The following is a 12556-nucleotide window of genomic DNA, read 5'->3' as shown; positions in this document are numbered from 1 at the left end:
TATGTTCATGATTCATAGATTTATATATCCAACCTAAGTTTCTCTACTGAACTCCAGTCCTTATCACTATCTATTATACATTCCAATATTTCAAACTCAGCATGTCTAAAACTGAACTCATTTTTCTTCCCAAAACCCACCTCTCTTATAAGCTTTCTTATTTCTGTTAAAGGAAACACCATTTCCCCCATCTCCATGAGTCACATCCTCGCTCTTATTCTCCTCATTCTCCCTCACTTCTACTTACCAAATCTTGTTTCTACCTCGAACAACTTTTTTGAATCCATTATCTTCTCTCTACTCACATTGCTACTTCCTTAGTTCTTACCTCTCACCTCACCTAGAATAAAAACTTCCTAATTGATTTCCTTGTTTCAAGTCTCTCCTCTTTCCACTCCATCCTCTGACACTGAAGCTAGTCATTTTTTTTCTAAAATGAAATCATAGTTTTTAAGGTTCTGTTTTTTTTTTTTTTTTTTACTGGTGTTTTCCTTTACAGTCTTGAGTGATGCTGGAGACAGTGAGTTATTGAGGATTTTTGACCTGAGGAGTGACACTTCAGTTGGGCAGAATGTAGATCATATATTGAAGAGGGGAGCAACCAGAGTCAGAGAAACCAACTAGGAGACCATTGCAATTGCCCATTTAGGGGTGATGGGAGCATGAGCTAAGGTAATGTTCGTGTGGGGGGAAGAGAAGGGGGATGTTTGTGGAATGCTGTGGAGGTCTAACTGGCAGGACTTGGTGATTGTATTTCATTTATAGATCACAGTATTGTTCTAGTCACTCCAGGATAGATATAAAATAGGCGTAGCCTTCCTGTGTGGCTGTAAGAATTCCCAGAAAGTGAGGCCTACAAACTCACCTTGAGTGAGACTGTGGCACCCCAGAATGAATTTACTCAAACACCAGTAGGATTATAGTCTCCATCTTTTTTTGGAGGGGAGGGCTGTCTAAATCTCCTTAGTGAATTGATATGTTATGCGTATGGCACATAATTTAAAAAAAAAACCAGAAAATGATTTCTTGAGAGATTTAAGAAAACAAATATCCTTTGGAGTTACCTATCTGACATAAACATACACAACTATACTCAAAATAGGAATGTAGTAGTAAACACTTTCTCTGAAGAAGTCCTATTGTTTTTTGTAAAATTAAGTGAAAGTTACATAGAAATCTCTGGTGGTTAGAAAACTATGAGTTTCTCTTCCTTCTGGAACTTTTGTCCCAGTTTAACCTGAATGGAGAACATCAAGGTTTGCCTTTGGAAGCTTGCCGTAGTATCACAACCTCTTTATCCTTTAACTGACTAGGTATCAGGCTTATCTAAATGGTTTTCCTTCCTGCTTTTAGGTTTTTATTGGGGTAAAACCTTTGTGATTTCTGATGACCATAAATTTCTAATTTGAATTTATAGTCCAGAAGAGAATAATTTTCTTCCTGTTCCCAGGATATGGGGCCAGATTTCATCTGTGATTTTATCCATTAAGGAATGCCAAGTGTTGAAAACCTCCACTTTCAACATAGATTTGCAATTTGTCTATAGCTTAAAATCTTTGAAATGTGTTTCTAAGAACACATTTGTAAGTGTATGTGTGTATACATATGTACATATATGTGTATGTATGTGCACACACACATATGGAGTGTAGGGTATGTTCTGACTAGTACCTTTGGTGTGAAGGCTGGCAAGCCCTTTTCAGGGCTGCTTTTCAGCTTTAGTGTCCACCTGTTTTGCCTAACTCTCACCTGTGGTTCTAAGAAGCTGTACCATGCACAGCAGCCACACCCTGGTAAACAGTTTTGGTAGATGGGCTAAACCAGATTGAGGGTAACCAAGGGGTCTCAAACCCGTTGGTGAGTTAGGGGGGTGTCTACCCCAAGCATGTGAAGACTTCCTCTGGTGGAATGGGAGGATGAGAACAATCTGTTCCAATGGCCATGAAGGTGGCCGAAGCAGGCGCTGTGGAGAGCTTAGAGCTTGGTAGGACATCGAGGATGCCAAGGTCATCCACTGCTTCTTGAGCCATCACAGGTTGTCTTGATTCTGTCCTGCCACTGGACTGTGATGACTTTGGAGGAGAGAGTGAGGCTGATGACTTTGTGCAGCTCTGCCTCACTTAAATCCAATTTACACACAAATCAAAGGACATCACCCATACCATTTTACCATCTTTACCTATCTCAAAGTCCTGTGGTGACCGGCAAGTGACAAAGCAGTAGGTGCAGATACATTGGGAGCTGTCGTCACCATCCTGCACACAGGTGGCCCAGGCCATAGGGTTGTCTTCTCACTGGAAGCAGCAGTGGGATTCAGCAGCCCCTCTGGGTGTCTGAGCAGCCTTTTAAGGATCACACTGCTCACCTCTTGGTGTGAGGAAGGAACTAGAAAAGGTGCCCTAAAAATTGTCTGCTTACTCAACACTTGCCTGATTACCATGGTGGTTGAAACAAAAAAAGTACAAAAAATCTGCAAAGAAAATATCATTCACCATTGGCAAATGGAATGTGCACACACTTATAGACAACACAAAATCCAGTAGACCTGAAAGACGAACAGCTCTTGTTGCAAGAGAACTCAGCAGGTATCACATCCAGATAGCAACCCCGAGGGAAATAATGCTGGTAAAGGAAGGCCAGCTTACTGAAGTTAGAGCTTTATACACGTTTTTCTGGAGTGGCCCCAGTGAAGGGGAGCACCGTGAAGCTGGTGTAGGTTTTGCAATCAGAACTAATGTAGTCAACAAGCTTGTGTATGTCTACCAAAAGGAGTGAAGGATAGGCTCATGACAATGCAATTGCCACTTGCAGGAAAACGTCATGCCACTATCATCAGTGCCTATGCTCCCACCATGATGAACCCTGATGAGGTCAAAGAAAAATTTTATGAAGACCTGGAGCAATGTCCAGGTGCCAAATCAGCAATGTGCCAAAAGAGGACAAGCTTATAATTCTGCATGACTTTAATGCTGGAGTAGGCTCACACTACCAGAATTGGCAGGGAGTCCTTGGGAGGAATGGAGTTGGAAACACCAACAGAAATAATCACTTACTACTGAATATGTATGCACCAATGGAGTGAAACAAGTGTGTATGCTTGCTCCCATGCTTTTTAGCATGATGTTTTCAGCCATGTTGTCAAATGCCTTCAGTGACGACGAACACAGCATCAAGGTCAGCTACCGAACTGATGGTAAACTTTTCAATTTGAAAAGGCTACAAGCCAAGACCAAAGTGGAGGGAGTGTTGGTGCGTGATTTTCTGTTTGCAGATGATGGTGCACTCAGTGCAGCCTCTGAATCTGAGATTGATTTTCTGCCACTGGTGCTAATTTTGACCTAACAACACCAAGAAAACACAGTTGCTCCATCAGTCACCACCATACCATCCATATGTAGAACCATTGGTTACAGCAAATAGAGAAGTTTTGAAAGCTGTGGGTAAATTCACTTACCTTGGTAATGGACTTTCCAGGTATGTACATATTGATAATGAGGTTGATGCACACATTGCTAGAACTAGTTCAGTGTTTGGGAGTCTCTGAAGGAAAGTGTGGGAGATAAGAGGTGTTAGACAGACTACCAGGATGAAGGTCTACAGAGCCCTTCTGCTGACCTCATTGTTGGATGCCTATGAAACCTGGACAGCTTACCAGTACCGTGCCAGGAAACTGAATTGATTCCATTTGAATTGTCTTAAGAAGATTCTAAAGATCACCTGGCAGGATGAGATACCAGACACTGAGGTCCTTTCTCAAACTAAACTGCCAAGCATTCAGACTCTGCTTCAGAGCACGCAACTCTGATGGGCTGGCCACTTTGTTTGAATGCAAAATGTACACTTGCCAAAAAGGCTATTTTATGGAGAACTCACATGGGGCAAGTGTTCATATGGTGGTCAGAAGAAGCGATGCAAGGATACTCTCAAGGCCTCTCTTAAGAACTATGGAATTGATTTATGACATGGGAGACACTGGCACAGGACTGTTCAGTGTGGTGTGCCCACATAAGGTGCTGTGCTCTGTGAGCACAGCAGAATTGAAGTAGCTCAAAAGAAACGTGAGATGTGCAAATTTAGAGAATCCACCTCAAACGTTTGGCAGAACATTCTGAGCTCCTATTGATCAGATCAGCCACAGTCCGACACACTGTAACTTGACTTTAGCACAGTGATGTCATTTTGGTCCTCTTGAGAACGCAGGATAACAACCATATGTATATATATGAACGTGCATACATGTTCTCAGTATTCTCAGAAGATTTCATCAGGAGCTTTTCAGAAAAAAATTTTAAAATCAATTTTGACAATATTTTAAAAATGAATAACATTTGAATCAATTTACCCTTTTAAATTTGTTCATTTATGATATTTGAACTCTTAACATGTTTAAAGTCAGATGTTTCAGATGTAATAACCTAAAAAGTGTGTTACTTTAGAAATATTTTTAAAGTGTCATGGAATAATTTGCAAATTTTCATTTTGTATAAAAAAATTATTGTAAAGGCATTTTAATATTAATAATTATATAATAATATAAATAAAATGATTTAATATTAAATATTTTAATAATAAAACTTGAATAATTTATGCAGTGATACTTTTCTAAACAGTTAACTTTCCATAAAAAGTATTAGTCACAAAGCAAGAAGTCAGGGGAGGATTATCCTGGTCTTTTCCATAGAGTTAATTCCTAAAGAAATAAATTTTTGAAAACTGACTTGGTAAACAAGTGAAACATATTTAGGAGCATCCATTATTGTTCCTTGGTACTTTTGAGAGATGACAGATTAATAAAGCGTATTAATTGAAAAGCGAAACATGCTATTTATCTACATCAAAGTATAACATGAACAATGGCTATTTTTTCTTACCTCCTGTTGCTGAATATTTTCTCTGGCATTTCAAGATCTTGCTTTATCATCATGATAGTGATTATAGGTGCCCATCGGTTTTTAGCAGGGCATTTTGAGCTGTATGTAAAGGAAAAGTCAGTAGTTGGTCTCAAATTTATATATACTAAACTTGGAAACCATTCCCATCCTTTACGACATCTTCTTAGACATTTGATTGTGGACTGCTGAATGCCACTTCTGGCTATAATCAGAGGATTGATAGGATAACGTTATATTTCCCTTTTGGTATGTTTTTCCACTAACAACTATGTGATACTTCATCTAATGTTTTATAGAGATCAAGTTGGCATGGCTTAATAGTTTATATTATGTAATGCAGTAGAGCAGTGAGAGAAGATGATATTACTTAATTCTTTGTAATCCTATAAAACTGCCTTGCCCATTATTCTGTAAACTCCTTGAGGGAAGGGACTATTTTGTGTTTTTGCCTTTCTTTGTATTCCCAGCACTTAGCATGGTGCCTGGAACATAGCAATCATTTAACAAATGCTTGTTGATTGATTTGCACCTAGCTGTGTTTGTTTTACACGATGTCACCTCTATAAAGGAAATATTGATTAGGTCCTTAAAATTATGATGTTTTATATATTTCTGTATTTACTTTTTTTAAAGTTTTTTTTTTAAATTGAAACTATCTTCATTCACTGTTTTCACAACTAGGTGTAGGGCCTGGAGAGAAAGGATCCTTGATCTTATGCCCTCCCCCACCAAATGAACACATTTCTTGGCTTGACTTTTTTCTTTTACCAAGAAAAGGTTTGAATCTGAGATTCCACGAGAGAGTCTCCAGGGCCACTTCTATTACAGTTTGAATAAGTACTCCTTTTACAAAGATATTCTCCTGGGACACAGCCCTACTACTCTTTATTTCTGCCCTTAATGATGACAGTGAGTAAAATAATGTGAAGTAAAAGTGTAGTCTAGGACTAACACAAAAGTGTAGTCTAGGACTAACAAAAAAAAAAATTGCTGCTACCCCTGCTCTTCTACCGTGACATCTCATTCTGTGATGACTTGGGGGCTGCCTTATTGGTGGCCAGTCAACTTTCACTCTACTTTTTTCATTGCTGTGTCTAGATTAACTTTTACATAATTCATGCCTTGATATACAAGTGAATAGGAGTAAAAGAAAAATTATTCTCCCTTTTGTCCCTTTTATTTTTAAAAATTGTATTCAGCAGTAGGATATAGATTGGGCAAGAAGTCAGATCCTTGGGTTCTGTTAGCTTCTACTTGCACTGATTAACTGATATAGTGATCCTTTTTTTCATTGAACTTATCTGTGTCAGAATTTTTTGAAGAGCACTTGGCAGAAAGTGGAGAAGGACAATTTGCTGCCTTGTTATCTCTGACCCTTCTTATCTTCCTATTCCTATCAAAGAACCTTAGTGTTGGGAAGGACCTTGGAAGACATTTAGCCCTTCCCATACTTGAATGAGAGGCCCCTCTATATGTCAGACAATGAGGCACCCCGCTTCTACTTGCAGATCTTCAGGGAGGGGGAACCTACTACCTCCCAATACAGTGAAACATTGTCAGTTACGTGAGTGATCCAGATATTTAAAAAACAGCTGTTAAATTGGATGCTTGAGTTTACATCTGGATTAGGACATTATGTTAAACACATCCTTTGTCAGGCCTATGATTTCCGAGTTGGAATCAAATGATGTATAGAAATTAGCATATTTGCAATTAAACAACTCTGTTATTTGCATACGTTTTCACAGAAACTAAAAGAACAGCCTGACATTCAAAATCCTGTTGTTGTTGTTGTTGTTTTTTCTGTTTATAAACCAGGCTGAATTGATAGCTGTTCTTGTGATCTTGTTCCACAGAAAAGATCAGAAGCTGGGCATTTTCACACGCGGCATGGTGACTATGTAGATATGTTTTGTAGACGTGCCAAGCATTCTGTGGGTCTCATAGTCCAGTGAAGCTGATGAACCATTTACCATTCATCCAGTTTCTCACATTCAAAACCTTTGTGTTATGTCTTTGATTTTTCCTTCCCCATCACTTCTTGTGTTTAGTTAACATGTCCTGTTGGCTCTGCCTCTCCATTGTCTTTCAAATGCATTCCCTCTTGTCTAGTCTCACTATCATCATCTTAGCATGATGGACCATAGCCGGAACATTGCAGAAACTGCTTCCCCCTTCCACTCTCATGTCCCTCTAATCCTTTTTTTCTAGATTAATATTCATCATGCATAAATGTAGTCCTGTCAATCCTGTACTCAGAAATCTTCAGTGGCTCCAATTATAACACTTCTCTGCCAATACTTTCATGCCTTTGTGTATTTTTTACACTATTTTTCCTGTCCTTTAAAAAACAATTCAAATACCATATTCTCTGTGAGGCCTTCCCTCATTCTGTCTCAGTAATCATGTTAACTTCCCCCTTTGGATTTCACAGAACGTTTTGTTTTGAAGCTCTCTAAGTCACATGCATGTGCTTTGCAATTATCTTTATGTTTTTTTTCCTACTGGATTATAATTTCCATTAGGGTCAGGTACCCTGTCTTATCTGAACTTTATCTCCCCCCAGCACCTAGAAAAGTACCTAGACACTCTGCCCTATATCCTTGTCTCCAAAAACTGCGTTTAGTTGGCGTAGTGGAATTTTTTTCTCTGTCTATCACAAATCCTCTCAATTCCTCTAGTCAGATACTTACTTTAAATCTAAACCCATTGGCAGAGCCAGAATGGCAGAGCCAGGTGAGGTTGGGGTGAGTAAGGGGTGCTCAAAATAACCTTGTCAAAATTCAGATTCAATGAAAGAGGAAAGGCAGTGTTTTATGGAAAAGAACTGCATTTTAGAGAATTCCTTTAGAATTAAAAATAAGCATAAATAAGTAGTGGGCACTCAGATTAATCGAAGCCAAAATAATTTTAAAAGTCCAAGTGTATTAGACCATCGGTCCCATCTTTCCCTGTGCAGTATTTTGTCTTTGGCCAAGGAACCAATCAGTGTTTTCCTGAGAAGATGTGGTTGCATTCCATGATTTTACTTTAACATTAGTTTTACCTCAAATCTGTTTAGAGCGTCACATTTATAGGTAGAAAGGAACTTTTAGATCTCCCTCATTTTACAGATAAAGAACCCTATGTACAAAACTATCCTCTATAAATTTAATTCCTTCTTGAATTGCTCTGTGTGTGTGTGTGTGTATTTCTAGCTATACCATAAAGTAGTAGTTTCAAAATGACTTTTTCCCCCCAGTTCTATAGGAATGCCTCTTTTGTTGTTGTTGTTCAGTGATTTGGGGAAAACAATGACTTCAGTCTTGGAAATGATGAATTTAAGAAAATGCACTATTAACTTTTAGAAACTGTTGTTAGTTTGCACATGAAACTCCATTCTGCCTAAGCCTGTGGTGGGTTTTCCTAAGGGGCCGCCACCGTAACTTGAAATAATGTGACTCCTGATTGACCTAGAGAACTCTGAGCCACAATGTTGCATGGACAGGGGGGCCTTTCAGTTTTATGTAGACATATTTTGAGAGAGGTCATCATTGTGAATTTTTTGAGTGGGTACCAGGAGCCTGCTCACCATATCCCTTGTCTTTAAGTACTTGCTCCTGATTTGAGCTGAGATCTTATCTCTCTCCCAACTGAAGAGATTCTTCATTCTTGTTTATCCTTTGGTTTATTCTAATTTGTATAACCCTCAATTTGTTTATTGTTTGATAAAGAGGCATACTACCTATTTGTTATGGTCTTCTGTGTAAACTGGTGGGAAGCATCAAAGCTGGAGAGTGTAAGTTCTTTTCGCCACTCAGGAGTCATAGACCCTCACGTGTACACAGTATAGATCACAGTCCTGTCCATCAGGAAAACCCATCCCAGGCTTAAGTGGAAGTGGAGTTACACTAACATATGTGTATGTGCATATAAATACATATATGTATACTTTTTCTATGATGTCAAGCTCTGATATCCCTATTTTACTTTTTAAAGGCAAGTAAAGAAATATTAATATAAAACTCTACTCCTTCTTAAATGCAGTTTTGAATTGTTTCTTTCTGGCTCTTTGCAACATTTTCTCCTTGACCTGGGAACTCTGGAATTTGGCTACAATATCCCTGGGAGTTTTCATTTTGGGATGTCTTTTAGGAGGTGACCAATGGATTCTTTCGATTTCTATTTTACTCTCTGGTTCTAGAATATCAGGGCAGTTTTCCTCGATTATTTCTTGACAGGTGATTGATTTCTAGGCTCTTTTTTTGATCATAGCTTTGAGGTAGTCCAATAATTCTTAAATTATCTCTCCTGGATCTATTTTCCAGGTCAGTTGTTTTTCCAATGAGATATTTTACATTTTCTTCTTCTTTTTTTCATTCTTTTGATATTGTTTGTTTCTTGATGTCTCATAGAGTCACTAGTTCCACTTGCCCAGTTCTAATTTTTAAGAAATTATTTTCTTTGTTGAGCTTTTGTATCTTTCATTTTTCATGTGGCCAATTCTGCTTTTAAGGAGTTCTTCTCTTTGGTGGATTTTTGTGCCTTTTTTTTTTAACCATTTACCATTTTACCATTTTTACCATTTACCTCTATTTTTAAGGTGCTATTTTCTTCAGTAATTTTTGTGCATCTTTTACCAAGCTGTTAGCTTTTTTCATGATTTTTTTGCATCACTGTCATTCTTCTTCCCAATTTTCCTTTACCTCTCTTATTTGATTTTTAAAATCCTTTTTGAGCTCTTCTAGGAATTCTTTTTGGTCCTGAGACCAATTTACATTTTTAATTCATGCTTTGGATGTAGGAGTTTTGACTTTGTCTTCTTCTGAGATTTTGTTTTTATCTTCTCTGTCACCATAGTAACTTTTGATGGTCAGGTTCTCTTTTGTTGTTGTTTGCTTATTTTTCCAGCCTATTTCTTGACTTTTAACTATATGTTGAAGTTAGGCTCTTCTTCTGAGATGGAAGGGCTACTATCTCAAATTTTATATTTTTTGTGCAGCTTTTTTCAGAGCTAGTTCTGGGGGTCTGTAAGTTTTCAGGTCTTCCAAGGTGGTATGATCAAGGAGAGGTGTGACTACTATTCTTCTGGCCTATGCTCTGGTCTGTGAGCTACCACAAGTACTCTTTTTGACTCTGGAACTATGACCAGGGTTCCTACTTCCTTGTGGCCACAAGCTCTGGTGTGCTAGTGCTGGGACTGCAACCCAGGACTGTGACCTGGATTTGTGTTTGGGCAATGCAACAGAGTCCTGCTCCCAGTGCCAGCAAAGGGACCACTGTCATCTCTTTCTGCCCCCCTTTTCTGTCTGTGAGCTGAGAGCTCCAGAAGTCATTGCTGCCACTGATTCAGTTTGGACTGTGTTCCACTCTCACCTTGGTGTAAGAGACCTTTTCCTGTTGACCTTTTCAGTTGCCTTGGGCTGGAAAATTGTTACACCCTGGTGAAACAGACCTTTCCTGCCTCCCTTTTAAGTTGTCTTGGACTGGAAAATTGTTTCACCCCATCCTTTTTGGGGTTCTGCCACTCCAGAATTGGTTTTTGAGCCATTATATAAAGTTGTTTGGGGGAGAATTTGGTAGAGCTCAGGTGAATCTGCCTTTTCTCCATCATCTTGCCTCCACCCCCCATGAACTATTTGTTTTTAAGAATAAAATCCAACAAAAGTCCCAAACTCCAAAAAATTTAAATAAAATTGGAGGAATGGTTTAGGACAACTGTTATAAATCTGGAAGGATCAACAGAAGTCATCTAGTCCAACTGTATTGTTTTACAGATAAAGAAATCAATATGTAGGAAGTTTAAATTACTTACTCAAGATCACACAGATAGTATCAGAGGAAGGATTTTCACTCAGTTCTTTGAATCCAGCACCAATATTCTTTCTACTTTACCATGCAGCAGCTTTGGAGAATTGATGCAATGAGGGCTACAAATGTACTATAATAAGAATAGGAAAGAGGCAGAATCTCAATTTTTGTATTTCAGAAACCCTACATTTCATGAAGGACATAAATAAAGAACATGTAAGTGTATAACATCCAAAAGGAAGAATATTCAGAATAGCATTGATGAGCATAAAATTAAAGAGGGAGACAAATAAGTTCTTTTTGCAAAAGAGTATGCCGTGAGAAAGTTATTCATTTCAAGAAGTTTGATAAGGGAAGGAGGAAGATTCTGAAACATTTTTTCTATGTGAAAAAAGTGGAAGCATTAAAAGAGAGGAAGAATAAAGAAACAAAACAAAAGAAACTAACATAAAAATGTTGGTCAATTTAAAGAATTTAGTATTTGATGATTAAATGGTAGTGGGAGTGGAGAAAATATTCAAAATACTAGGATTAAATTAGTGCAAACAGAACTAATTGCAGTAGGAATGTGCTTACTTAAAAGAGAAAAGTGCCAAAAGTCATTACGAAGTAAATATAGAGGGAAACTAAAATGAATAGTTACAACCTTAAATGTGAATGAGATAAACTTTCCAGTAAAATTAATAGGAATGTCAGAATGATAACAAAACCCCATAAAGTATAACATATAGGATCTAAAAATAAGAACACATACATAATAAAAATGAGAAGCTAAAACAAAATTTACTCTTTATAAAGTAATTACAAAAAAGGAGATAGAAATGAATTGAGTTGTCAAATGAGAAAAAATAAATATTTACAGTTTTGCATGAGAGATAAATAAGGAAAATGTACTATACTTAAAGAGAGAGAAATCTTATAATTTTAATATGTATAGGCCATATAATACAGCTTATAAATTCATAAAAGAAAATTTAATTGAATTATAAAAAGATGTAAGTTAACACTACAATAATTAGAAGGCACTATACTATTTCTTTTGAATAAATCTACAGGAGGAGAAGAAAAAGGAAAATATAGAACTGACAATATTAGAAAAATTAGATTTGAAAGATGTACACATCTTCTGAATGAGAACATTAAAGAATATACATTGTTTTTTACCATTGTATGATAGATAACTTTACATATTAGATCATGTGCCAGGACAAAGAAAAATTATAATTAAATATAAAAGACAAATAGCAAAAATATTCTTTATAGACAATAAAACAATAATAGAGCACAAGCAAATTTCTGTATATTACTAACAAAGCCCAACAACAAGAGATAGAAAGAGAAATTCCATTTAAAGTTACTATAGACATTATAAAATATTTGGCAATCTAATGCCAAAACAAACCCAGGAACTATATGAATACAATTATAAAACACTTTTCACACAAATAAAGTCAGATCTACATAATTGGAAAAACATCAGTTGTTCATGGGTAGGCCTAGCTAATATAATAAAAATGACAATTCTACCTAAATTTACTTATTCAGTGCCATAACAACCAGACTACCAAAAAATTATTTTATAGAGCTAGAAAAAACAATAACAAAATTTATCTGGAAGAACTAAAGGTCCAAAATATCAAGGGAACTAATGAAAAGAAATGCTAGGGAAGGTGGCCTAGCCATACCAGATGTTAAATCATATTACAAAGCAGCAATCATCAAAACTACTTGGTACTGGCTAAGAAATAGAGTGGTAGATCAGTGGAAGAGGTGAGGTTTATAAGACACGGTAGTCAATGACTATAGTAATTTAATGTTTGATAAACCCAAAGACTCCAACTTCTGGGATAAGAACTCACTATTTGACAAAAACT

Source organism: Vombatus ursinus, unplaced genomic scaffold (genome assembly GCF_900497805.2).
Source record: "Vombatus ursinus unplaced genomic scaffold, bare-nosed wombat genome assembly UNPS02014828.1, whole genome shotgun sequence".
Classification (NCBI taxonomy): domain Eukaryota; kingdom Metazoa; phylum Chordata; class Mammalia; order Diprotodontia; family Vombatidae; genus Vombatus; species Vombatus ursinus.
The sequence above is the reverse complement of the archived record's forward strand: the minus strand, read 5'-3'. Positions refer to the sequence as shown.